The 25905-nt window shown below is 41.8% G+C and overlaps 1 pseudogene across 1 annotated transcript; it reads left to right on the forward strand.

The window, feature by feature from the left end:
* The first annotated feature begins 18456 nt into the window (after positions 1-18456).
* Positions 18457-22985, forward strand: LOC143545364 (putative CoA ligase CCL7; annotated as a pseudogene). Its single transcript, XR_013137416.1, has 6 exons — positions 18457-19374; positions 19611-19800; positions 19893-20038; positions 20212-20279; positions 20725-20827; positions 22502-22985. The product of XR_013137416.1 is annotated as a putative CoA ligase CCL7 (transcript).
* Positions 22986-25905: the final 2920 nt, after the last annotated feature.

Genomic DNA, 25905 nt, shown 5'->3' on the forward strand with positions numbered 1-25905 from the left:
CGCTTTATTTCGAACTTCTCGAAGATCGCTTTGCCTTTAACAGCTCTGACGCACAAAGGTAAACCGTATATTTGGGGCTCGAAGCAAGAAGAAGCCTTTCTAACGCTCAAGCGTTTGTTGTGTGAAGCTCCTGTTCTTGCGCTACCTGAGGGTAATGATGATTTTGTCGTGTATTGCGACGCATCCAACCAAGGTCTCGGTTGTGTTCTTATGCAACGAGGCAAGGTTATCGCTTATGCATCGAGGCAACTTAAGATTCACGAAAAGAATTATACAACTCACGACCTCGAACTTGGTGCAGTGTTTTTGCCTTGAAGATCTGGAGACACTACCTTTATGGTACTAAGTGTATCCTCTACACTGACCATAAAAGCCTTCAGCACATCTTTGATCAGAAGGAACTTAACATGAGGCAACGCCGATGGAACGAACTCATCAGCGATTACGATTGTGAGATCCGGTATCATCCTGGTAAGGCTAATGTGGTAGCCGATGCGCTCAGCCGAAAACCCTGCCAACTTAACTGTATCTTGCCGCGCACCCAGCTTCACTTTCGCGCCGATTCAAAAGCAACCTTGAATCGCGTATTCGTGACGCGCAGCGCGCATCCATCAGTAATGGTAATCTTCGCGCCGAGTTAGCGTGTGGCGCGGAAGCACTCTTTGTCCCTAATCTGAGTGGAATTCTCTGCTATCTTAATCGCATCTGGATTCCCTTTGATGAGAATCTTCGCGCTGATATCCTGAGTGAAGCGCACAAATCTCGGTATTCTATTCATCCCGGCGCTGATAAGATGTACAAGGATTTGCGCATAACTTATTGGTGGCCCGGTATGAAAAAGGATATTGCTGTGTTCGTAGCTATGTGCCTGACTTGTTCTAAAGTTAAAGCTGAACACCAACGCCCATCTGGTTTGCTCGAACAACCAGAAATTCCTACGTGGAAATGGGAATGTGTAGCGATGGACTTTATTACCAAGTTACCTTTGACAGCAAGCAAACATGATAGCATTTGGGTAATAGTGGATCGATTGACTAAGTCTGCTCACTTCCTGCCCATCTCGTGAAAACTACCGTGTTGAGCAACTCGCGCAGCTTTATGTCAAGGATATTGTCTGCCGCCATGGTACTCCTTTGAGCATCATACCGATCGCGATGGCCGTTTTATATCTCGCTTTTGGAAATCTCTCCAATCTGCGCTAGGAACTCGCTTGGACATGAGTACGGCATATCATCCTCAGACTGACGGTCAGTCTGAGCGAACTATTCAAACTCTTGAGGATATGCTCCGATCTTGTGTTCTTGATTTTGGAGGTAATTGGGATTCACACCTGCCTTTGATCGAGTTTTCTTATAATAACAGCTATCATTCCAGTATCGGTATGGCCCCATTTGAAGCACTTTACGGTCGTAAGTGCCGCTCCCCCCCCGATTTGTTGGAGCGAAGTGGGTGAAGCTCAAATCACAGGACCCGAACTTGTTCAAGAGACAACCGATAAAATCGCCAAGATCCGTGATCATCTGCTGACTGCCAGAAGCCGACAGAAGAGTTACGCAGATCGTAAGACGAAAGCCTCTCGAATTTCAAGTTGGTGATCTTGTTCTCCTCAAAGTGTCGCCCTGGAAAGGTGTTGTCCGCTTTGGGAAGAAAGGTAAGCTTGCTCCTCGTTATGTTTGGTCCATTCAAGATTCTCGCGCGTGTGGGAAAAGTTGCCTACAGACTTGACCTGCCGCCCGCGCTCAGTAATGTGCATCCAACGTTCCATGTATCCAATCTCAAGAAGTGTTTAGCTGACGAGAACCTTCACATTCCACTTGATGAAGTTCAAGTTGATGAAACTATGCATTTCGTTGAGAAGCCTGTTGAGATTATGGATCGCGAGGTTAAGCAAACCAAGCGCAGTCGTATCCCTATTGTTAAAGTTCGCTGGGAGTCCAAGCGCGGAGCCGAGTTTACATGGGAAAGGGAAGATCAAATGAAGATCAAGTACCCGCACCTGTTCTCTGCGCAACCTACTTCGAGATAAATTTCGGGACGAAATTTCTTAAAGTAGGGGAGACTGTGACATCTGCCCCGATCCGACCCGACCCAGGTACCCGTTTCCTCTGACCCGATCTCTCTTTTATTATTTAATATTTATACTTATATTTTACTTTTAATAAAAATATATATTTTCCTTCCCGCCTTTTTCTCTCTCTTTCTTTCCGCCGTCCCCTCCCCCTTCCTTTCCGCCTTCTTTTCCCTCTTGTCGCCGTCCCGCCCTTAAGCCTTGTTTCCCCTCAACTCTTTGCTTGTCCTTTGGTTCTTCCCGCCTAAGGATGTCTGCAGCTCCACGCGCCAGACTCCTTACATGGAAGCGCTGCGTGAAGACATCTTGTATCCTGCGATGCGTGAAGAGAACTCTTCTCGCAGCGCGCTAAGAATGCATGTTCTTCCCGCGATGCGCTAAGAATGTATGTTCTTCCCGCGATGCGCTTAGAATTCTAGTTCACACAGCACGCTAAGGATGTGATTCTTCCCGCAGTGCGCTAAGGATTGTTGGTGCCAGCCTTCGCGCTCGCGCACTCAGCCTTCCCCCGCGCTTAACCTTTGTATCTTCTGTTTAAATCTAGCCGTTTGCTTTTGTGTTGTCTTATCTTTTGAGCCGTTGACCTGACCCATCTAATGTCTGAATAGTTACTTTCGGCGCAGCAATGCGCACCAACCCCATTGGTTGACAGATAAAGTGACTGACATTATCTTTTGAGATCTGCTTTTGCCATGCTTGACCAGTACCTTTATCTGACCTGCCCATGCCTTTTTACTGTTCGCTGTCAGCTTTATCTTGCCCCCTGCAGCTGCATATCTTTTGATATCTTTACTTTTCAGAACTTTTTACCGTTGATAATCTTTTCTTTTACTTTTTGAGATCTTTTCCCCCTTTTTCTAGGGTTTGTGTCTCCTAGGGTTTTCCTATATATAATAATATTATTTTCATAACACATCACACACAAACACTTAATCTCTCCTGTTCTCTTGCTCCTTGCTCTCTCTGCCGTCTTCCTCTCCTGCCCTCCGTCTTCCTCCCTGTTCTTTCCCTGCTTTTCCGGTAATATATATATATTATATATAATAATTTACTTATTAATTATCCTAACTTATAATCAAGACTTAAAACAGATCATTAAAAACAACAATCTTATTTATAGGTTAACTTGTGCTTGTTTAAAGTTGGTTCTTGCTTTATCTTACACCGCATCGTTTATCAAGTGAGTAATCTCGTACCTAATCCCTTTTTATTTTTAATGTTTTGGGATGTTCATGTGTTCATACAAACTTAGAGTCTTAAACTTGTTTATGAACTTTAGTCGCGCAGTATCCCATGTGTTGAGGACGTAGACTTGGCTGTTTATTTGTATGTGTGGATCATTAACCGTCTTGTCGGTCTATTCCGCAGTTTTCATGGTACCATTAGATGAACACGGGAGAACTATCGTTTATGATTTTCTCTTTTGTTACACTTGCACAGTTAGTCTTGTTGTGAGCTCAATTGTGAGCACTGGCAGTCTTGTCTCTTAGAGTTGGTCCCGATCAGATTACACCCTTGTTGAAAACCAGACATACACATGTTGCGCGCAGATTTATTGTTATCTATGTATTGTATTAAACTTGATTTCTCACCAACACGCAAGTGTTTGACGTTTATTTTAACACATGTTCAGGTTTGCAGTAGCTGTTTTGGAGTTCGAGGACACGTAGGAAGTTTTCTTTATTTTGGACCTAGATTAAAAATGTATCAAGGACTAGTTAATGTTGTTTGAATGTTATAATTATAATATATTGATTTATGTTTGATTTATGCATTTTATTTTCCCCGCTGCGCGGTGCGCGATAAAATGTGTATTAATAAATATTGACACTAATAGTGTCACGAGTAATGAAACAATATGTGGCGCCCCGATGTATAATCCGCCTTTGGTCGGGGTGTTACAGGTCATACCATTTGGGGTATTTATAGCCGAAGGTAGGTTTCCAAGGAGGTATGGCCGGCTGCAACAGTGTTCCCTGTTCACACAACAGTAGCCTACGCACAGTGCCCTGCTGGTAGTTGGTGGGTAGGTAGCGGCTGATAGCGACCAGGCCCTGCTGTATACTATTCCTTTTCCACCAACTGCCGGCTATGCACGTGGTATGACAGGAGTTGGTGAGTAGGCAAGCGGCTAATAGTGACCATACAGTGTAGGAGCATGCTGCTCGCCATACTGTTGTCCATAAGCTGTCGTATCTTTAGTCAGATCTTTTTCCCCATACCTCGTCAGGTACAGTACAGAAGATCTTCCCGTATCGTACGGACTGGCTTATTTGGGCGGGGAGTATTCCCCCTCCCGCCCTTGTGCGGGATTGTTCCCGGCTTCGCTCATTCCTTCAGGTGACACTGAACGATTGAGAGCTAAGTGCCCTTGTGCGTGTAGCCTTGTTGCGCGGGTGGCCTTCCCTAATAGCTTGTATCCGAGGCTGCGGGGACAGGCGGAGTCCTTCACCATTGGGAGGCATTTCCTGCGGGACCAGCTTGCGTACTGCGCCGTAAGGACGTCACGTCTCTGAGCATGGTTGGTCCCTGCGGATCCAGTTGGTTTCTTGCGCAGAACGTCTCTGTTTGAGGTGAGTCTTGCGGGTCCAACTGGGCTCTGCTGGGACCTACCTCTTCAAGTCCCCCCAGTCCAATGTTCTTCTCATGCGTGTTTAATAAAGTGAGGTGAACTTTTGGACTTAAGCAAAGGGTTTTGAAAAGGGTTTTTTAAGGTTTTCCATGGGGATTCTTCCCGCGGAAGTCCTTGTCACTTGCAGAAATTCCCGAGTTTCCTGCTTGGTCTTTGGGTATGATGCGGGGTAGGTCTGTAACCTCCTCGCAAGTCAGGAGCGTTGAGTCCCACTTGTGTGGACTCCATGAGGTTTTGGTAGTTTTGAACATAGTGATCAATTATGTTAAAACCACCAATTCCATCCTGGAGCTTCAAACAACGTAGTTCTCGACGTTCCCGCTATGCGGGGATGTTATTTCCGCTTCCGCAAGCATTGCCCAGAAGATCATTCTTGGTTTCAATTCCCAGCGGAGCGCTAGGTATGTGAAGGGTTTTACCTTAACACTGTACCAGCGTTCGTCTTACGGTTACTTTACTTCCAAGGTATTCCTGGCGTCAATTCCCTGCGGGTGCTAGGTATGTGAAGGGTTTTGCCTTTACACTGTACCCGCACCCGTCTTATAGTTACTTGGTTGCCGAGGAATATTTGGCTTCAATTCCCTGCGGGTGCTAGGTATGTGAAGGGTTTTGCCTTTACACTGTACCCGCATCCGTCTTACGGTTACTTGTTCGCCAAAATTTACTTGGCTTCAATTCCCTGCGGGTGCTAGGTATGTGAAGGGTTTTGCCTTTACACTGTACCCGCATCCGTCTTACGGTTACTTGTTTGCCAAGGTAAGGGGTATTTTCCCGCTTACTTTTTAATATTTTCAAAATTTGAATTTTGAAATTCGAAGGGTTGGTGGAAAGATAGGAACAGTCCAAACCTCTGAAACGTCGTGCGACGGTTCTTCTGACTGTGTCAGGACGTGCAGGAAGTTATGGTGACGAGACAGTACATGGTCATTCCAGACGCTTTTCAGGCGCGTGGGCGCGATTTTCGGGCGCGTGGCCGCGAAATTACTGGCACACGTCCTTTCAACAGCTGTTTCCAGCTTGCTTTTTGCCACGTGTCATAGTTTCATTGCACCTTCGATTTCTCTCTCCTCCGCATTAAATTCACCGCATTAATTGCGATTAGTATATAAAGGGGGAGAGGGTCCTTTGTAATCCACACTTTCACCTCTCTCTTCTTCTTCTTAGCGATTTCCGGCAAATACTCCCCTTTTCAGGCAAGCATTTTCCCGAAATCGCTTTCTTCAAAATGTCTTCCCATGATGCTGAAGCTGTAGCCGATGATAGGAGTACTGCTGGCGAGTGCCAGTGTGCTCTACCTGTCGATCAGTACCAGTATGTCGTCAGGAAGTTCATGCTTGAGTCTCTTGAGCCTGAGTTTCCTGAACCCCACCAGACTGTGTACGATGCCCCCAGTGGCAAGATCGGGGTATATGCTGCATTCTTTGTTTATGGGAACCTTAGGTTCCCATTGACAAAGTTTGTGTACCGTGTCCTGGAGAGGCACGGTGTGCACCTAACCGAGTTGCATCCGATGGCGATTGCCAAGATCCGGCACTTCGAGTGGGTGTGCCGGATTCTGGGTATTGAGCCCTATGTGGACCGCCTGATGACCTTCTATACTTGGAGGTGCATCCAGGGGTGGTACACCTTGACAACCCGTATTAAGGGTTTGAAGATCTGCGTGACCGAGCGCAGTCTCCGATCGTGGAAGCGGGAGTTCTTCTACGTTTCTGCCCGCGCCATTCCTATTGCCATGAAGTTTAAGAAGGGACAAGCGCTTCCGAGCCTTCACGCTTCCAGCTACCAGGAGGCGGAATGGTTCACGAAGATATCCCGGGTCCAATCTCCGGTTTACCGGTTTGCGGAGTCCGGGATGGTGATGCTGGGGATGAGCCGGGTATGGAAGGATGCGTCCCGGTTTCCCATCCTTCTCGAATACGGTTTGAACTCTATTCCTTATGGTATGTCTTGTCTTTCTTGCTGATATGAGTTTGTCTTCTTAACTGTTTCTTTTCTTTTCAGAGGGGAACGATTTGGAGTCGCTCCTGTACCCGCGGGAAGCTGACGGTCCTGTGCGGGTGGGCACTCGTGCTCTAGACGAGAACGAGTTGCCCATCCTGGAGCAAACGGCGGATCGGTTTGTGGAGGTCTATCCGCTGGGCCACGAGATCCTGAGCCAACGGCGGCCAGGTAAGGCGATACTCTATCCTCAACCCCTCAATGCTGTACCCGCTGCTGGAATTCCTGACATCCTGTCTTCTTCTGAGGAATCCGCAGATGGTCCTCCGCTGGTGCGGAAGAGGAAGGCTGCCGGTGGGAAAGGGAAGAAGGTGGCCTCCACAGCTGATCCGGTGCTCCTATCTGACACCGAGTCAGATAGTGAAGAGGTGGCGGGGAACCCTGGTGGTGAGAAGACCACTGTTCCGGAGGCTACGAATGTTACCTCCGGAGAACCATTGACGACGACGGTGACCGGCATCAAGAGACCGGCTCCATCGGGCTCGTCCCCGCCCGTCCGTACGTTCAGGCTCAAGAAAACCCGTAAGTACAAACATCCTTGTTTTTGTAGATTTATCATACTTCATAAATTTATTAACACTTATCTTCTTGTGCAGGCGTGGATATTGACGCATTCCAGGGTGGAGCGCAGAGGAGTATCTCTCCGCCAATGACGGTAGGCTCGGTCAGCCTACCTGAGGCGACGACCCAGGCGCCTGCGCCTGCTTCCGCTGGATCAGTTGCTCAGTCCCTTGAGCCGACTGTTCCAGCCGAGATGACGTCACCGCCGGTGGTAAGTGCGATTTTTACAGCATCTTTCACCGAGCCGGCGGTTACGATTGCTGCGGATTCCGCGGCAGCGACTGCGGCGGCTGCCACCATGCCCCCGCCACCGGCACCGACGGCCGGCCCATCAGGTACGCATGGGAGTACTCGCCAATCTTTGCCACCTTCCCATCTGCCTGACCTTTTGGATGGGTTTCCTTTGGGTTCAGGTGATGGGTTCGGCGGCTATCGGCCTGTTATAGACCCTACAGGTGCGTAGGGTTCCTTTGGCCCTTTTTCACTTTTATTTTTTATCATCTTTTCCTAACTGCTTTTTTGTTTTTGCAGTGTCGGATTCCAATGAAGTGTATGTTCCGCGATGGAACATACGCCGAGGAACAACCCTTCGTACCCCTGTGGAGTGCGTGGAATGGGCTCGCCACGCTGCTCCCCATGGTGCGTTGGGGGAAGCCATGGCTAGCTACCAGGAGGGTAGGCTAACCAATGAGCTTCGGGTTCTCCAGGCCCGGATGCAGCCACGCGTCGAGCTGCTTTGTCGTGAAAACGACAAGTTAAAAGCAGCTCGCGCCAAAGACGTATCTCAAGCGCGGGCTCTTCGGGAGGAGAATCAAAAGTTGGCCGCAGCTGCTGCGGAGAAGGAGAAGGCCTTCAAGGCCCTCGAGGTTGAGGTTCAAGCGCGACTCGAGGCCCGCTCCAAGGCTGCCCAAGCTGTTAACGAACAGCTTCGGCTGGCTAAGGAGACTGCGAGGAACGCAACCGAGAGGGCCACCAAGGCTGAAGCCGTTGCTGAGCCTTTACGCGAGGAGAACGAGGAGCTCAAGGCCAAATTGGAGGCTCTCCAACGTGCTCATGATGCCCTGGCGATGGAGGATGCCAAGAAGCTTCAAGAAATCCTGGACCAGAGGGGCGTGCTTGATCACACCGAGCGGAAGCTTAAGGGCGTTGAAGAGGCTGCTGCAAAGGAAGTGCTACTTGCCAACCTTAACAAAAGCGCAGCCGAACGCGCCTGCACCCAAGCTCAAGCCGCCCTCCAAGAAGCTCTGGTTGCCAAGGAATGGCTTCTTCGAGAGGCGTTGCCTCAGGTATGTTTAGCTTTACGTCTTCACGCTTTCCTTTGTACATAGAAAAGTTGTTTGACACTTTTCTTTGTAGGTTGTGCATCGGGTCTTCTCAGAGACTACTTACGATGATGCCATGAGCGCAGCTCTCAACGCTTCTCACGAGGATGGGGAACGGGCCGGCTTCCTGCTTGGTCTAGGGTTTGTTGAGAAAGGCTTCCCGCCTTCCAACTTCCCTTTGTACAATGTTGATACTGAAGCCATATACGACCAAGCAGTAAATCAATACGCCGCCTTCCCGCATCCAGTGGTGGAGAAGGTGAACCAAGTAGCTGCTGCTGATGATGGGTTAGCTATCCTTAAAGCCTTCCTCGAACCGCCCCGTTCTTCTGATGGAGCGGGTCCAAGTGGAAGCGGCCCTGAAGCTTGATCCTGAAGATCCCTTCCCATTGCTAGGATAGTCTTGTACAGATGCATTTATTTTCTTTTCGTAGGCGGGTAGTTACCCGGCCATTCTTGTAATAATTTGTTTTTTAAATACGAATCTTTTTGCGTATAAGATTGTTACTTCCTTCTTTGGGTTTCTTGCTTTATAAACTTATGACTTGCATACTTAGTTTAAATTAGCAATTTTCCAAGTGTAGAATAAGTTAACCTGTTGAACGTGGTTGATAATGGGTTAAAGTTTTGCTTCCTCTTTCGTGATTGTGCGGGTAGAACCGTCACTTGCACTTAGTAGGATGGCTAAACTTTAACCTTCATCTGACCTGCGTGTAGGTTTTCCTCATCTTTTGAGGATAAGTTAACCTTTGAACGTGGTTGATAATAGGTGTGAAGTTTTGCTTCCTCTTTCGTGATTATGCGGGTAGAACCGTCACTTGCACTTAGTAGGATGGCAAAACTTTACCCATATCTGACCTGCGTGTAGGTTTTCCTCATCCTTTGAGGATAAGTTAACCTTTGAACGTGGTTGATAATAGGTGTGAAGTTTTGCTTCCTCTTTCGTGATTGTGCGGGTAGAATCGTCACTTGCACTTAGTAGGATGGCAAAACTTTACCCATATCTGACCTGCGTGTAGGTTTTCCTCATCCTTTTGAGAATTTTGTTTTGAACCGTTCGACGCGCGGTTGTCAATAGGTTAGTGTTCAGTTTCCTTTCATGATTCATGCGGATAGACCGGCACTTTCATTTAATGGGATAATTGAACTCTTCCCCTTTGACTGACCTGCGTGAAGGTTTTTTCCTGTTATTGGGTTTGTGCGGGTAGGACCGCCTTCCCACGCAACGACTTCACGTAATGTGAATGCCGCCACCAGTGTTGCATAGTTTAACCGTTCGACGCGCAGTTGTTGATAGGTTATTGTTCAGTTTCCTCATTATGATTCGTGCGGATAGACCGGCACTTTCATTTTTGGGTGCTGAACCTTTCCCCTTCAACTGACCTGCGTGAAGGTTTTTTCACTTTATTGGGTTTGTGCGGGTAGAACCGCCTTCCCACGCAACGACTTCGCATAATGTGAATATCGTCATATTAGTGCAGAAAAGTAAAATCATCAGCTTCGATGTTCTAAAGAGAATCATTTCCATTAGAAGTGGCTCTTGGCCTTCTTTACAAATTGGAATTGATTTACATGCAAACTGTGTAAATGAGCTCCCTTCCATGTTGTTGGGATGGGAGTGCCATCGAGCCGATACGCACCTGGTTCGGGATCTCGTTCTTTACGCAGCATGTAGTCTCGATATTGAAGCTGGAATTTTTATTCGTGTTTTCCCCAACTGGGGTTCTACACGCACCAGCCTGCTCAGCCTTTATTGCGCCACGAGGTGCGCGAGCGTCCCATCTCTGACAAATGCTTCAACCATGTCTTTTACGTCTATGCATTCTTCAGTGTTATGGCCTTTTGTCTTGTGAAAGTCACAGTATTTGCTCCGATCAGCATCGTGACGATGTCGGATTATTGGAGGCTTTGGCCACGGGAGCTCTTCAGTGGCGAATATCTCAGTGACGCTTTTGGTGAGTGGCGTCCATCTGGAGTTTCGGTGCGGCTGTACATTATCCCTTCCGCCCAATCGATGTTGCAAGCCGGATGAGGTGTCAAAGTTTACCCTTGACTGCCAAATGCCTAGCTTCCGCTTTTTATTTAATCGGGCGGTGAGGACATTGTCTTCTCTCGTCTTCTGAGTGTAGAGGTTTGTGCTCTGTGGGAGATCTCTACCCAGTTGCTTCTCCGTTTCCGCATAGCGTTTTGCTGCTGTCATGATGGCATCCCATGTGGATGGCATGCCATCTTTACCCGTAGGGTGCGGATGAGCTCTGGGTCATGCGCGCCCTGGATGAAGGCTGCGCGAACAAGATCTTCGCTGATATTGCCCAAACTTAACTTCTTTGAGTTGAAGCGAGTGATGAAGTTTGGCAGAGATTCATCTTCTTCTCGTATGCATTTGAGGATTGTCCATTGCTCCTCGGTATACTTCCGTTGCTGGCTGAAGTGTTGGCTAAACTTCTGCTGGAAGTCTGCCCAGTCGTAGATGTGGTTGACCGGTAGACGATCAAACCAAGCTCTAGCAGCCCCAACAAGCGTCATTTGGAACATGTAGCACCACGTGGGTTCCGTCCAATTGCTGACGGTTGCCCCTGCTATGAACCTGTTCAAATGATCGTCTGGATCAGATATACCGTCATATGTGCCTATGTTAGGCATTTGTTTGGCACTCCTTGGGGCGATTGCTTCCGCAATGTCCCTTGCAAATTTGGACGTTCCTGCATTTGCAACGTTTGGTCTGAACGTTTTGGAGAAGTCTCGTGGACTTCCACCTGTGCTTTTTGGTTTGAAGGCTTGTCCAAAATGCCTTTTCGGTTGGGATTCCATTTCCTTACGCTTCCCTTTTGCCCTATGGCGAGGGTTCGCGTCGGAGTCGGATTCCTCCGAGTCATCCTCCCAATATTCGAATTCGTCGGCCTGTTGTACGGAACGCAAGCGTTCGTTCAACTCGGCCTGGAATTCCTTTTGTCGTGCCTCCGCCCATGCCTTGACTTCATCGAGAGTTTGGCGGGGGAGTCTTCGTTTCTCAACCTGGGTATCAGTGGATCCCAGTAGGCGATCATTTACTGCACTTGCCCCAGCATGAGTAACTGGGGTAGTGTTCGTAAAATTTACTTCACTTGCCCCGGCTTGGGTAACCGGGGTAGTGTTTGTAAAAACTGTGTTACCGGTATTCCCCCCAGTAGCTGGGGTCGTGGTTACCGGAATTTCTCTAACAATCTTTGTAGAAGTTTGAAAAAACTGGAGAAAAATGTAGTTCTAGCTTTATGCACGGATGGCGCCAATGAAGAAACACTAACCTGACCCCGGGCAGATTATTGGTAACCTGGGGGTTAGATGTTTCCCACGAGGGGTTAGACCCTTTGAAGATGGTTCTTCTGATAACCTGCAAAACAGACACCGTGAGCTCGTCACTGAGAAGGGGGGGTTCCTCCTTGTGACCACCCTCCGGCGTGAGAATCAGACTAGATTGCTCTTTAAATATAAAAGTATATTAAGAGGTTGCTAGAGCAGATATCAGGTATAATATGATGATAATGTGATAAGATATGATAAGATGAGATGGTCATACCATTTGGGGTATTTATAGCCGAAGGTAGGTTTCCAAGGAGGTATGGCCGGCTGCAACAGTGTTCCTGTTCACCAACAGTAGCCTACGCACGTGCCCTGCTGGTAGTTGGTGGGTAGGTAGCGGCTGATAGCGACCAGGCCTGCTGTATACTATTCCTTTTCCACCAACTGCCGGCTACGCACGTGGTATGACAGGAGTTGGTGAGTAGGCAGCGGCTAATAGTGACATACAGTGTAGGAGCATGCTGCTCGCCATACTGTTGTCCATAAGCTGTCGTATCTTTAGTCAGATCTTTTTCCCATACCTCGTCAGGTACAGTACAGAAGATCTTCCCGTATCGTACGGACTGGCTTATTTGGGCGGGAGTATTCCCCCTCCCGCCCTTGTGCGGGATTGTTCCCGGCTTCGCTCATTCCTTCAGGTGACACTGAACGATTGAGAGCTAAGTGCCTTGTGCGTGTAGCCTTGCTGCGCGGGTGGCCTTCCCTAATAGCTTGTATCCGAGGCTGCGGGGACAGGCGGAGTCCTTCACCATTGGGAGGCATTTCCTGCGGGACCAGCTTGCGTACTGCGCGTAAGGACGTCACGTCTCTGAGCATGGTTGGTCCTGCGGATCCAGTTGGTTTCTGCGCAGACGTCTCTGTTTGAGGTGAGTCTTGCGGGTCCAACTGGGCTCTGCTGGGACCTACCTCTTCAAGATTCTAAAGTGTAGTTGAGTTGTGTGGAAAATCAAAAGAATATAACACATGATTGAATATTATAAAAATGAGTTTATGTAATATACTTTTTCTTTTATATTTTTAGTATTTAATTAACTTGCATTATATTATCATTTTTGGGATGTTCTTTGTTTGTTAAGTGTTATTACCCGTTGCGTTACATACATGCATTAACTTGTATTCGGTAGGTAAGGGTCAAGTTAGTTACAATACCAACATCTATCAATGCTGAAAACAACGATACTCATATAACTTGAAATAAAAAAATACAGCTAATGATCAAAAGGCACAGGAAGTTAGCTGGTGTCGGTTACCTTCATTAAGATACTAGCACTAAACCCAAAATTTAAATTGGTGAATCATGTCCAAAATATTCCTATAGCTGCTAATACAAAGAAATAACATGATGTCAGAAATCACGCTTCATCTTTATTAATCACAAACATCAAAGATACCAAAATAATATCCAATCTTCAAATACCAACAAAGCTTACAACACCAATAAACCGACTACAACGAAACTAGATCATTAACACAATGATCTAGTGTATAAACTCTCAAGAACAACAAAATAATAATCAAACCCTAACAGTGAGTATGATTATTAAAGACAGAGAGGAAACCACAAGTCAATGGTGAAAATAATATCTTGAATAATACGTAGTAATAAACTCTATTTCTTCGTTTGTTATAACACCTCCAGCAACCCAAATGGGCCTTCAACAAACTCTCACCAGCTAAGCCCATATCCTCTCATCTTTAGCCCAACTTATGTTTAAGTCCATAACTCCATATTAATCTCAGTTCAATCCAACACACAAAACAAACACAATTATATTAGAACCAATATTATTGTCAATCAACTAAACGTTTGGATACCAACAAGTAAAACTAATAGTCTTAATTTAAATTTTTTCAATATCATTTGCTATTGAACTGAAACATCCACATATTTCAACACATGATTAAGACTAACATTTATTCGGTCGGTAAAGCCCGAACATAGACATGATGAGTCGACGCTTGGGTTGGTTTCGATTTCGTACTTTTTATACTAAACCTAAAACAAAAAAAGTACATATTTTTAAGACCCAATTACAAATTTTGTCCTTTAAAAAAAGCCAAATTACGGTTCGTGTCCTTTCCTTGCAGGCGGTGTCCTTTAAACTTTTTTTTTCTACACGTTATGTCCTTTACGCTAACTGGGTTAGAAAAATTCAGTTAAATGCCCTCACGTGAGACGCATGTGAGGGCATTTTTGTCTTTTTGTCTACCAGCAACTTCTTCTTCTTCTTCTTCTTCTACTTTTTCTTCTTCTTGCAGACCACCATCACCATCACCATTCTTGCAGACCTCAAACACCATCACCACCGCCACCACAGGTCTGCCACCAACCACCGCTCCATCTCCGACGCCGACTCCCATCTCCGACGTCGACTCCCCTCGTTCTGACGCCCAGAAACCCAGAAACCCACAAATCCCCTCTCACAAATCAAATCAATAAAATCAATATTCTAATATATTGAAGCATCACACCACACCCAGATCGTGTTCATCTTCTTCATTTCAATTCATTCCATCCTCAACTGCATCTCCATCTTCCGTCTTCTTCTGCTTCTGCTGTTAATTTAAAATTAAAATAACAATAACTAAAAATATGGAATTGAAAAACATTGTTTCAATGGTTGCTCGTAGAGGCCGTCAGTTGCAGCGTTACAATCACGGCTAACGTCAAGTCGTTGGGTCAGTCCACACCACTCCTCAATCCATCATTTTGTCTTTTGTTATTCGTTTCTGGTTTCCCCCAAATTCGGATTCATGCCTTCATTCATTCCTGCCCTAATTAACAAATTAGGTGAAATTGAAGGCTGTTAATGAACCTTTACATGTTAAAAATATGAAGAATCAAGCATCAATCATCTGAAGTTAGAAGACGCATTAGAGGTTCTTGTCATCACTGCTCAAAGGAAAGGCAAAGGAATGCTGTTCCCCAAGGGAGGCTGGGAATCCGATGAGTCGATCGTTGAAGCCGCTCAGAGGGAGTCGATAGAGGAAGCTGGAGTCTTCGGAACAGTTGAGGTTAATCAACTTACAGTTGAGGTTAGGCAGTGGTGGTGTTGGTGTAGTGAGAGGGAGGGAGAGAGTAGAGAGAGAGAAAGAAGACGGGAAGAGAGAGAGAGAGTATATATTTAATATCTATTATTTATTTTTGTTATAATATATTAATTTATTTTTTAATTATAAATAACTATCAGTAGACGAAAAGACAAAAATGCCCATCACATGTCTGGCACATGTCATACTTAACTGAGTTTTTCTAACCCAGTTAGCGTAAAGGACATAACGTGTAGAAAAAAAAAGTTTAAAGGACACCGCCTGCAAGGAAACTTAGAAAAGGACACGAACCGGTTTTTGGCTTTTTTTAAAGGACAAAATTTGTAATTCTGTCTATTTTTAAAGCAAAAAATAAGCTTGGATGACTTGACATGTGTTGATGATGCCACGTAGCTTAATAAAGAATTTGTGGGATCAAGTAACCACCAATATTTATCTATGTATATATATAATAATAGCTAAAGGCTAGTAAGATTTTTTTTAGTAATATCATGTATATAGACAGTTTTCTTCGACGAAATTTTCCCGAGAGGCGTCATCTTTAGTAAAAGCATGTGCATTGTTATCTTATCAGCAAGTCATCTTCTAAAAAAGAGCATTTCGTGATTAATCCATACCATTAGCTCGAGTTCAACGGATAAATTAGATGGTGACGTTGTATAACATCGTCACTGGCGAAGTTTAATTGGGGCCCGGGTGACCCCGCCCCCCCTCTGTTTTTTTGCGCGGTAGTATAAATTTACCCGTTTTCGGCCGAAAAGTTTTATACGTAGTGTAAGTTTAGCCTTTTTCGGCCGAAAATTTGAGCCCCCCCCCCCTCGTTTGTGGATTTTGTATACATTTTGAGCTCGGCCCCCTGGTAACTCAGTCCAAGCTTCGTCACTGAACATCGTAAAGTAAGTTGTTAATAATTTGCTAGAAACACCGTGTAACATAATTTACATTTAACGCATTAAAGATAAGTTTGAAAAGTTAAATATACAATGACAGTTTTTGTGAGGTTGATTATATTTTAATGTAATAATTTGTCCTTAGAAATCAAAACATAATACTTTAAATATGTTATATTTATCTTACTATAAAGTTATGTGCAAAATGTGTAATATTGTGGCATAAAATGTTGTGGTATTATTTGTGACGGTGGGTTGAATTCACAGCATCTCAAGACTCTTGTAAGCTCGCAAAGGAGCTATGTGGGCTATAATTTGAGTTGACATCCCTAATAAGTCCAGATGCACTTTTCTTTTACCCAAATCAACCAATCTGTTGAAGATGGTAGATATGTTGTCTGTTTGATGTTAATTAGTAGTCACATCACATGAGTTTGGGTATACCATATGGACATGCATATAAGTTAAACCTATATCACATGTATAAGGATTGATTCAACATATATGAATCTCACTACATGTGGTACATGCTCTTGTACTATGATCACTAACTTAAGTCTACCAAACTCTTTTCATGCGAATGACAAGCAACATCACTGCTAGTCACATTAAGTTGATATGGTTCTGGTAGTGGCATGATATATGCAGGTTGAGTTATGCATATCAACTGAAGTAGGAAAATTAGTTGGAAAACTGTTTTACTAATGTAGGTTTACAAATGTAAGTTTCTTTGAATGCCGTTAATGTATATATGTGTGAACTCTCGGGTGGGCAAAAGTGAAATTGCACTATTTTTGACGTTATTTTACTAATCTCATGAAAATAACGTTAAAAGTGGCGGAAGGTTAATCATGCATCATGTGGTGGCGTTGATAGCTGAAAGACAAGGGTACATGCACCAATCGGCGGTGTCCCAATGGTTGAGTGTTATGTGCCTTATGTCCAAGGCTTGATGCAAAACTACTATCGAGCCGGGGGTCTCACTGGAAGCAGCCTCTCTATTCCTAAATGGTAGAGGTAATGTTGTCTACATCTTACCCTCCTCAGACCATATGATACTTTAATTTCATACAATTAATTACTCGGAAGCTTCGTTCCAACCGCTTCTAGAAAGGGAGGTAATATGTACGTCAGCTTTTTTATTTTATTATTTACAGACTATTTAGACCTTTTTTTTTCTTCTTATTTGGTCCCAATTCAAACACTGACTTGGTAAAAGATGGTTGGTTAAAATAGTACATATAAATAACTGTTTAGATTTTTTAAATGAAAAGATACACAATGGAAAGATTATGCAAAGTTAGTCTGACATAGTAACATCTTTAACACCATCTTTTTTTCCAAATCAGCACATCATATTTTCTATAAACTATGAAGATGATTATCTTTTGTATTCCTCGTATCCTTCAGTCATTTAGGTTGTACATTGAGTTGAAGCTGAACAATGAACAAGTTGTACATAAGACATGATTTCAAGTGGTATGCTTAGCAAGCTGTTGTCGCACATCACCTTGCTACATCGATATTGCATGGTGGGGTGGTGTCTCCATGTTACTAAGCATCCACATCACCATCTCTATGCCTTGCTACCGCTACAACACCCAATGATCTTAAATGTAAATAAGAAAAATACAAGTCTTGATATTTGAAACTAACATGAGCACTGAAGCTATGTTCGATGTGGAGGGTTCTAATTAGGCTAAAGAAATAGTAACTAGCTCTTAATATGGAGTAAAACTACGAACTTTTTGTGTGCCGGTCATGAAGAAAGCTACAAGTCCTTAGCCCCACATAATCATACATTGGATCCGATAGATATGAGGGTACCAAATACATAAATATTAGAAAATGTGCATTGAAATAGATTTAAATACAATCTACTAATATCAAAAACGAGTAACCAACATTTAGACATGGTTAACTCTTTTTTAAAAACATTTAACTAAAATACTATTTAATTATACTCATTAATCTACACATTTTTCCTACGGAGAGCTTTCAACCCTTTACTCAAGGAGGGCCACATTTTTACAACTTAAGGCATTTTTGGACTAGATTAAGGTAACTATTTGTGTTAACTGCAACCGTCATCTTCCTTATATGTGTTAAATCATTCGAAAACATGTAGTCTCACACGTTTTTAGTTATAAAACTTAACTTACACATAAAATTGTTTTCTCATCCGTACTAACAAGCTATGTCCACCAATGCTCATAAATACCAAGGATATATTAGTTTTACTTTTTAATGGAACAACATAGAACCTTGAAAATTAATATGAAAGTTGAAAGTAGACATTTTGTTTTATTCGGCTTATTAAATGAACAAATAATTAACAAATGGAGCATTTACTTTATAAAAGTTTATAATATTTATTCAATTTATATTAATAATCATTTATATAAACTAAATACTAATTTTCATAAGTGAATTATGATTTTTGATCCTGTATTTGACCAAAGTCTCCGTTTTCTTCCATTCTTTTATAACAATTTTCCTTGTCAACAAACATCAAAAAATCCAAACCCAAACACAAGAAAAAAAGTCAAAACCCTAAATATATTTATACGTTATTAGTAGTTGTCTTAAAGGACCAAATCAAACTACACTAATTTCATCCGCATCCATTTCTCTAATCAAACAATGGCCAAACCACAACTCTACAACCCTTCAACCGGAATCTACACCTCCCCGCGGGCAGCGGTCAGCCTCCCACACTCGCCAAACACCTCCATCGTCGAGTACCTCTTCCGCAACCTCGACGCTCACTCCGAGTCACCCGCCTTAATCGACCCCTACTCCCACAAAACCATCACCTTCTCCCAGCTCAAACAACAAATCTCAGAACTCGCCCATGCACTACACCACACGTTCAACGTCTCCACTGCTAATCCAGTTTACACCGTCAACGAACTCTCGCACCAAATCAACGATTGTTAACCTAAACTCATCATCACCGTTGACCAGTTGTACCCTAAGGTCAAAGGATTCAATCTGCCTATACTTAAACAACTATTCAGATATAATCGATAAATCACGTCACAAAGCCCTAATATCTCCGTCTGTGTCCCAAGACGACGTGGCAACGATCCTGTACTCCTCCGGGACAACCGGACTGAGTAAAGGCGTGGTGTTGACTCACCGAAGCATAATTGCTACCGCGTTATTGGCGACTTCGGATCAAGAGCTTTACAATGAAGGGAGGAGTGTGTTTATAATAGTGGTCCCGTTGTTTCATGTGATGGGAATGATATCGTTCGGGTACACGCAGTTGCAATGCTTGTTGTGATGGTGAGATTTGAGCTGCAGAAGGCGCTGGATGCGATTCAGAGGTATCGGGTTACGCATTTGTACACTGCGCCTCCGGTCGTGTTGGCCTTGGTGAAGCATTCGGGGGTGACGAAGAAGTATGATACATCGTCGTTGGTGCAGATCGTGACTGCCGCAGCGCCTCTAGGGAAGGATATTATGGAAGAAGGCTCCAAACTTTTCCCTCAAGCATATATATTACAAGTGAGTTATAGTTATGTGATAACTGATATCCGGTCACGGTCCGGTTTTGACGAATTTAGAAAAAAAAAAAACAAATCATCCTGGTTGGATGGTCATGGGTCTATGGACCGGTCAAACAGACTAAAACGGTTCGGTTTTGCCAGTTTGCCAATAACTTCAACAACATTGCTCATTTATAATAAAATAGTCCCTAGAAGTTATTAATCGTATCAATGATAACTTGAAATCTTTTGTAGGGTTATGGAATGACTGAAACCGGTGGAATTGCATCAATGGAGGATCCAAGGGTCGGTTCTCACCATTCGGGTTCATCAGGAACACTTTGTTCGGGAACGGAAGCTAAAATTATAGATATCGAAACATTAAAACCTCTTCCCCCTAACAAGTTGGGTGAAATATGGGCTCGTGGCCCCAATTTCATGAAAGGCAAGTGATCGGTTTTTTTTGTTTGTCGTTGGTAAATATATTTTGTTCGTGCTATGAATATTGTGATTAACACGTCTATTTCTTTTATACAGAATATTTCAATAACAAACAAGCCACAGAACAGACGGTAGACAAAGAGGGTTGGTTGCACACGGGTGATCTTGGTTATTTTGATGAAGAAGGACGAATTTATATTGTTGATCGTTTGAAAGAACTTATCAAGTATAAAGGCTATCAGGTAATTTCATTCTTACACGGGTCAAAAAAACGTTCAGGTTAAAACGAGTCATTTTTAATACAAGTTGACCTATAAACATGTTTGACTTTATAGAATATAATGCATCCCAAATTTGACTTTTTAGAATATAAATCGGTCAAAATTGTCACCTCTAACAACCAACTTGTTGACAGGTTGCACCTGCAGAGCTTGAAGGGCTGCTGATGAGTCACCCTGAAATTATGGATGCTGCAGTCATCCCGTGAGTAATGGATCATGTTTTTGCTTTATCACTTAATTAAATACGAAAAGTTATATTTTATTATTAGCAGGTCAATTTTATTGTCTATAAAAAAATTTGCTGGCATGATACATGATTTATCATTTTAGTGTATTTTTATTTGCCACTTGTTTGATATGGCCATTTAATAATTATTCTTAAATAAAAATTGAAGAAATGAACATTTTTACTTGTAAATTCAGTTAAAAACTTAAAATACACTGGTAAAGAGTATAGCATTTATTGTAGTAAGATGCTAATTGCTAAAACTGGTAAAAAAAAAAGAAAAAAAAAGTGTAACATTCAATTATATTTCATATTTCATTCAGTTTTCCTAGCTTTAAACATCCCAAAAATAGACTTTAAAATCATACTTTTGCTAAACCCGTTAATACATGAAAGTTAAAACATTTGTTTAATTTTGTAGATACAATGATAAGGAAGCAGGTGAAATCCCAATGGCATATGTTGTACGTAAACCTGGAAGCTCACTGACTGGTGAACAAGTTCAAGAATTTATTGCCAAACAGGTACAAGAACTGTTTTAAATACTTATTTTATCATCAAAATCAAAATATATATAACCAACAAATAAATGGCATATGATATTACACTAACATTACATTTTAAGGGTAGTAAGGTAATTTTATAATTTAATTTAATTATTTTTAAAAATACCAATAATCGCTAACTTCCTACTAGGGGTGCAAACGAGCCGAGCCGAGCCCGAGCTCGACTAGGCTTGAGCTCGGCTCGTTTAACTTACACAGAGCTCAAGCTGTATTTTCAAAGCTCGAGCTGGGCTCGTGAATGGATTTTGAAGCTCGACCTCGGCTCGGGTTCGGCTCGTTTACAATTTATAAATTATTTTTTTATATAATTATAATTATTTTATATATTTTTTTCTATTATAATTTTATGTATAAAAGAATATATATTATTTAGTTATTTTTATTTATTTTTTCATAACATTATATTTATTAATTAATAATTATTAAATAAATATTTAAAAAACATTATACAAATGGCAGACTCGTTTAGGCTCGCGAGCCGGCTCGAGCTCGATAAGTAAAGCTCGGGCTCAGGCTCGTTTATTAAACGAGCTTATTTTTAGGCTTGAGCTCAGGCTCGGGATCGATAAGGCTCGGCTCGAACGAGCTTTTTAACGAGCCGATCTCGAGTAGCTCGCAAGCATCTCGGCTCATTTGCACCCCTACTTCCTACAAACAAAAAATTTGGACGTGAATTAAAAAAAAATGCATGCTCATCAAGAGAACAATTCATAACTAACGGACAATTTTATTGAAATGCTAACACCATGAATTCGTTTAATAATATCATGGCTTCATAGTCATGCACGTTCATAATCATTAAACACTATTATTTTCGCAAATAGCATGATAGTTATGGCCATATAGTTTCTACGTTCATATTACATGTTTATTGACAATTATAGTCTTTTTAAAATCACAAATACTTTATATAGGGTATATGCATATACATAAACTATATATATTATTTCAAAAAATAGAATTTTTTATTCTCCTATTCATTTCATAATTTCGTAGTTAATAATATTATAGTTTGACAATTTCATAGATTTTTTATTGACTCATTTCAATGCGTTACTTGCTTAAAAAGATCAGTTGCCTTTTTAACGAGCACTAATTAAACACAATGTCGACGACAATTTTGAGGGTTTTCTCCGTTTATGTTTGCTAGATTTAATAAATAGTATTTTCAAATAAATTCAAAAAAGCCTACAAAATAGCCATCATTATCGGATATACCTATCGTGATTTGACTAAAGAAATGACGGTTACATGTTATTTATAATACACTATGGATGATTTTGCCCTTATAATTCTCAAAACGGAATATAAAAAAAAACACTATTGGGTTTTTTTGATTACTTTTAATCTCAACCCTTGAATCCCCTTATTTAATGGTCCACAATTGTTCTTACAATTTCTAAAAAATAATGTCATTTTACAATAACCTATTCCTGTATATGTTTGTGTGTCATATTGTCTTCCAACCATGTTATCTTATTTTAAAAAATATTCAAGATTGAAAAAATGAATGATATGTTCTGTCTAGAACCCTCTTTGTATGTATTGATGAGAATCATTACTGAATCTAATTTATTATGATAACAATAAGAAATACATAATATAATGTGAAATATGCTTTTGTTTTCTCAGGTTGCACCATTTAAAAGAATAAGAAAGGTAGCATTTGTTGACATTATTCCAAAATCCCCAGCAGGAAAGATTTTGAGGAGGGAGCTTAGACAGAGAGTTCAATCTAAACTCTGAAACTTATTATTATCTCATTATACCTATCTGCGTTTGCAAAATCTATCCATGTAATGAAATCATAAAGGAGTTCATTTCCATTCTGTGCGTGTATAATTAAGTATAGGTGAGGGAAAATGTCACTAATTTATCGAGTACTTGCTTGCACCTTACACTTATTGTATTCTATTGTAAGTTTGTTGAATCGTCAGGTTAGTGTTTTGAAAGGTTATATGAACTTTATGTTTACTAGTGTTTATAATGTCCAGTGACGGGTTCATGATTTTCGTATATGAACACTATGAAAGCTTCAATTGTCTTAGATTTCTATCCTTTTGGACTTCCATCCCCAAAATCATCCTAGCCTCTCACAACTCCTTCATATCAAATTCCAACATCGGCATCTTCTTAGTGGCTTCATGTGGCACACGCCAAAATTTCATGCCAAAAATGTTAATTTTAAAAAGTTAAAGGGCCAAGGTGTAATACCCAGTACAAAGAAAGGTAGAAATATACGGTATGATAAATTTCAGACTTTCATTATATTAAGAAGGCAATGGACTAAATGGTAATTAATCCAAAGTTGAAGTTGAGGGCAAAAAGTGATGGCCCAAAAGTTGGTTAGATAGACCGTCTAACTATTTTGATGATCCGTGTTAGGGATCATAAGTGGTTTGGCGATTCGATCTTAAGGCGGGCCGCCTAAACCTGACGAGGAACTAATCCTAGAGTTAGTTAGCAAACTCTTATATGGATAAACTTGATAGGGGATAACAATGTCGAAAGGGACCAAACTTAAAAAGATCAAGCATAACTCAGGCTACAAGCAGAATTACGAGGCCCATAAGCTTATAAGTGGTTCAGCGGTTCTCATCAAGACATTGACTCTTCAATCAGCTCATTGGGAAGTGAGAACTCAAGTCAAGGATTTAGACAAACAATTCAATCATCATCATCATCATCATCATCATCGTACTCAGTATATCCCACCAATAGCAATGCTATGGTAGGGTCTGAGGAGGGTAAGATGTAGACAGCCTTACCTCTATCCCATAGGGATAGAGAGGCTGCTTCCGGTGAAACCCCCGGCTCGATAGTAGTTTTGCATCAAGCCTTTGACATAAGGCACATAGCACTCAATCATCGGGACACCGGCTGATTGGTGCATGTGCCCTTGTCTTTCGGCTATCAACGCCACCACATGATGCATGATTAAGCTTCCACCACTTTTAACGTTATTTTCATGAGATTAGTAAAATAACGTCAAAATTAGTGCAATTTTACTTTTGCCCACCCGAGGGTTCACACATATATATACATTATATGCGTGCACCGCAAGCAGGGCGTTAGACAAACAATTCAACAAGTTGGTAATTGATTTCATTGATTTAAAGGTAAACTGAACAAACAACAACCAATAATTCATAAGAAACATGAAAATCTAGTTTCAACTAATACGATAAATTACAACAAAACTTGAAATGAGGGCATCACCCTCAATATGTTCTTCTCACATGAACACAAAGACATCAAATTAAAAGTTTACCTCCATTTTTCGGTTTTGCTTAAAGTTTACTACACAAAATACTAGTGTATTCATGAACATCATGTAGCTTTAAAGAATCATATTCACTCCATCCAAAAACTTTGTCAGTTCTTCTCTTGCAATGCTAGTTTTTTTTTTGTATTAGAGCTTTTAGAATAAACGCTCAGGGTTGAGATGCCACAAATTCTGTAGTTGGCGTTTAATCGCTACACAACCTAATATCAACTGACAAGTAAGAACTTCCTTTTAAACACAATTCATAACATTAGCATAGATTATTAGGGTGATACCGTTCTAAAATATGGTATATGATACAGAGTCTATACAAACAACATTATCACGTTTTCCCAGCTCATGAAACAACAAATTTCTAGTTTGGCTCATGCACAACACCACATCTTCAGCGTCTCTAAAAACGACCTAACCCTCATCTTTGCCCCTAATTTTGTTCCCTTCTACATAGCCGCCTTCTTCGTTACCTTCATTGGCACCATCGTCACTGCTGCAAATCTAATCTACTCCGTCAAGAAACTCTCTCACCAAATCAACGATTCTAGACCTAAATTGTTCATCATGGCTTGTACCTTAACATAAGGTCAAGGGATTCAATTTGCCTAAAATAACTATTCAAATTTAAATAAGAAATAACATCACTAAGCTGTAACATTTCCGTCCGTGTCCCGAAACGACTTCATGACGATCTTGTATTATGCCGGCACAACTAGATTGAGCAAGGGAGTTATATTGACTCGCAGAAGCGTAATCGATACTTTAGATCGGGAAATTAAGGATGAAGGAAGAAGCATATTTCTGATAGTGGTCCCATTGTTTCATGTAATGGGAATGATAATGTTCACCTACTCGCAGTTGCAGAGGGGGAGCACAATGGTTGTGATGGTGAAATTTGAGTTGCAGAAGGCTCTAGTTGTATTTCAGATGTACAATACACACATGTACACTGCATCGTTGGTGGGTGGTGGTTGTGTTGGTGAAGCATCTGGCGGTGGTAAGTATGTATTATTTGTCTTGTTAAAGGAGATCACAAGTAGCACCTTTAGGCTTTAGGGAAGGATGTCATAGATGAAGGCTCCAAAGTTGTAAAACCAAAATATCGATAACACAATATGGACCCCTTTGCAGAAATTAGACCCATATTTTTAGAAAATATTACTGATTAAAGATTGTTATTCTCAAAACATCAGTCACGCTTTACTACTCACAAGAACATAACTTGTTTAATAACCAATAGTTCACACTATGAATGTGATTCCATAACATATGAGACCCATGACTAATTAGCTAAACCAACAATGGGATATACTCCAAAATATGTTCTATAAAAAGAATTGACCAAATAGAAATAACCACATAATTGATTAAAAACAATATCCCAACTCTCCATTGGTTAACTCGCTCCCAATATTAACTCCAGCCTTGCATAACAAAACTTTACCTAAAGCTACCTTATTGGTCTACTTGACTCGTTCTGGATATTAAAAAGAACCACGTTAGCTTTACCTACACAATATTAACATGCAAAATTAGCTATAGCTAAGTGAGGACATAAATTATACTTAATTGTACAATTATATCATTATATAGATGGATACACACACACACACAGAGTTTCCTAAGAAGCTAGGAATAAATTTGTGCATTTGGATCAACGTAGTTAATAGTTTAGATCTAAGGTGTACTAAAAACTGTATAGGTCCTATTTAAGGAGTATATATAGTGTCCTATTTACATGAAAGACTTTATTTTA

This window comes from Bidens hawaiensis, unplaced genomic scaffold (assembly GCF_021521415.1).
Source record: "Bidens hawaiensis isolate Kalapana, Puna unplaced genomic scaffold, B.hawaiensis_p1.1 tig00013942_1, whole genome shotgun sequence".
In the NCBI taxonomy this organism is placed as follows: Eukaryota; Viridiplantae; Streptophyta; class Magnoliopsida; order Asterales; family Asteraceae; genus Bidens; species Bidens hawaiensis.